The following is a 3367-nucleotide window of genomic DNA, read 5'->3' on the forward strand; positions in this document are numbered from 1 at the left end:
GGAGAGAGGGGCTGTGGGCCACGGGGTCTGAGGGCGGGCAGCCCCGAGCCGCTGCGTCGGGAGTCCTTCCGGGTCACGGCCCTGGCTGGGGTCAGGGGTCTCACCGGCCCCACGTCGGGGAGCTTCCGGGCTGGCTCACAGCTCCAGCTGCTGCAGGGTCGCCCCACGTTTCAACAAAAGTTGAGCGTGATGAGGGCTTGATTTTCGCACCCACGAAAGTACACGGGGTCCCGGAACACGGAAGCAAGACCCCAGGGCAGGACTGACGCCCACTCCCACGCCGCTGGTGCGTGCGCTGAGAACAGCGGCCCCTCGGCCTGGGCTCACGCTGACCACGGCGGCCGAGGGGAGCCGCCCCGTGCTCCTGGCACCAGCTCCCTCCTGCTCTGCCTGCAGGGCCGCCCGAGGTCCACGCGGCCTTCACCAGAGAGCCCTGGCTGGACCCCACTCCGCCGCCACTGGACTCTGCCACCCCCTCAACAAGGTGGGTGTAGGGGCAAAGGTCAGAGCACGCGGGAGCGTCTAGGCTGCGTCCTGAGGGGCTGCGGGGGCCCCGGGGGCCACGGGGGAGGGCGGGTACCCCGGTGGAGGCGACAGCGCGACACAGAGTTCCAGCACAAAGCAGACGGGTGACTGCGGCCGCAGCGGCGGCTTCTGTGACACACCAGGCTGGGGACATGCACCTCAGGGCAAAGACGTCTGCAGGCACGCAGGGATGTGGACCAAGAGCGGCGCTGGGGGCCTGCGCACTGGGGGCTACCTTCGGGCCTGGGTTTTAGGGGTGACGGGAAGGAGGCCAGGCACAGGAGCTAGGAGGGGAGGCGACAGCCCTACCTCTGCCACGACGCCTCTGTAAGCTTTGGGGCAAGTCACAACCCCTTGGGGGCCTTCCAGTCCGCTGAACAGAGCACTGGCTGGGGGCCCTGCTCGCGTTCATTTTCTCTCTAATAGAAAGGAAGCCGCCAAGGTGAAACGCGGTGGGTGTTAGGGTGGTCCGCAGCGCCACCTAGTGTCGCGAGGCTGTGCGCACAGCTCTCAAGCCTCGTGTCTGTCCGGTCTCTCTCCCGCTGAGCATCCGTCCTCCACTCTGGGACGTTCCAGTTCTTTCTTGTACACTACCTTTCGAATCCCGACCCCAGGCGGGGTGAGGCCTCCCCTTATGCCTCCAGAGCCCCTCCAGCTTTGGGGCGTTGTCTCCGCAGGAAGAACAAAATGCTGCCCTCGCCACTTCCCTTCAACACCCCGCTGGAGGGCCTCGCCAGGGCTCATACAAGCCATGAGACCCGCGAGGAGGGTGCACAGCTGTCTCAGTTTACAGATCACATGCGTTTGTCCTTTGAAGATCCCAAGGAATCCACTCAAATGATTAAGTTAATAAAGGTGTACAGCAAAGTTGCAGGCCGCAAGACCAATGTCCAAAACATTTAAACGCACAGCTAAACAGTGGCTATGAGAGAACCAAAAATGAAACCAAGAAAACAATTGCTTGTACAGCAGCATCAGAGAGAGTAAAAGACTTGTAAATACACTTGACAAAAGAAGCGCCAGATGTAGACCCTGAAAACTGTAACACATTGTTTGCAATTTTTTTTTTTTTTTTTTTTTTTTTGGATAGGCAAAGTGGACAGTGAGAGAGAGAGACAGAGAGAAAGGTCTTCCTTTTTGCTGTTGGTTCACCCTCCAATGGCCGCCACAGCCGGTGCGCTGCAGCCAGCGCACCGCGCTGATCCAAAGGCAAGAGCCAGGTGCTTCTCCTGGTCTCCCATGGGGTGCAGGGCCCAAGCACTTAGGCCATCCTCCACTGCACTCCCGGGCCACAGCAGAGAGCTGGCCTGGAAGAGGGGCAACTGGGACAGAATCCGGCGCCCCGACCGGGACTAGAACCCGGTGTGCCGGCGCCGCAAGGTGGAGGATTAGCCTATTGAGCCGCGGCGCCAGCTTCATTGTTTGCAATTTTTAAAAGAAGTGGATAGGCATCCCCGGTTTATTGATCAAAACACGTAGCCTTGATAAGATCACAGTTCTCCTAAATTAATCGACAGATCCACTGCCATCCTTGTCAGAATTCCAACTGCCTGTTCTGCAGTGATGGGCAAGCTGCTCCTAAAATGTTTATGGGAAATGCAAGAAAACAGAAATAGCCAAAGCAGCTGTGAAAAAGTTGGAGGATTCACACTGAACCGATTTCAAAACCTACTGCAAGGTGACAGTTATCAACAGTGTGGTAATGGCATAGGGACAGATGTGTGCACCAATGAAATAGAACTGGGAGTCCAGCTGTGAGCCCACACAGCACAGCTTACTGAGCTTTGGCAAGGCTGCCAAGTCCATTCCATGGGGGGAAATGATGGCTCCTACACAAATGGTGAATTCCCTACAATGAATTTCCACCTGCCAAAGAGCCCCTCTCTCTCTGGCTCCAAAACTAACTCAAAAGTGAATCAGGGCTCTCTATATAGCAGCTAAAACTATAAGACTTACAAAAGAAAACCAAGGGGTAAATTTCCTGGGCCTTGGATCCGGTGTTGTATTCTTCACAGTGACACCACGGGTAGGTGTCTGGTGCGGCAGTTAAGGCATCTGCCTGGGGTCGCGCCCAGCTCGGCTTCTGAAGCAGCTTCCCGTGGATGCGGATCTTGAGACACAGCCAGTGATGGCTCAAGTACTTGGAGCACTGCCAACCAGTGTGGGAGACCCAGGGGAGTTCCTGTGGATGGCTCGCTGCTGATGAAGAGTAAACCAGTGGGTGGATGCGTCCCCTCCCTCCCTCCCTCCCTCTCTCCCTCCCTCTCTGTCTCTCTCACTCTCTTTGCCTTTCAAGTAAATAAATAAGTCTTTAAAAAGAAGATAAACCACAGTGAGATACCACATCTGCTTTGAAAAAAAGAAGGTAGCGACAAGTGTTGGGGAGGATGTGGAGAACTTGGGATGCCCGTGCACTGCTGGTGGGATGTGGCCTAGCGAGTCACTTTGGAAAACAGTCTGTGTTACCTGGAGAGCTACTGTGTGACTCAGCAAGGAAACACAGACCCGTAAAAAACCCTGTGCCTGACTACTCACAGCAGCATGGTGTGCAAGGGCCAACACTGGGAAGACAGCTCAAATTTCCATCAACCGAGGAATGGATCAAAAAAAAAAAAAAAAAAAAATCTGGCATAGCCAGCCAGACAATAGAAAAGTATTTGGCCGTAAAGGGATTGGTGTGTTGATCCGACATGGATGACCTTGAAAACATTCTGCTAAGTGAAAGAAGGGCCATACATTATCTGATTCCATTTACATGGAATGCCTAGAACCAGCGAAACTACAGGGGCAAAAAGAGGTCACTGGTTACCCAGGGCGAGGGGTGGTGCAGGTGTTGGGATTG

This window comes from Oryctolagus cuniculus, chromosome 2 (assembly GCF_964237555.1).
Source record: "Oryctolagus cuniculus chromosome 2, mOryCun1.1, whole genome shotgun sequence".
In the NCBI taxonomy this organism is placed as follows: domain Eukaryota; kingdom Metazoa; phylum Chordata; class Mammalia; order Lagomorpha; family Leporidae; genus Oryctolagus; species Oryctolagus cuniculus.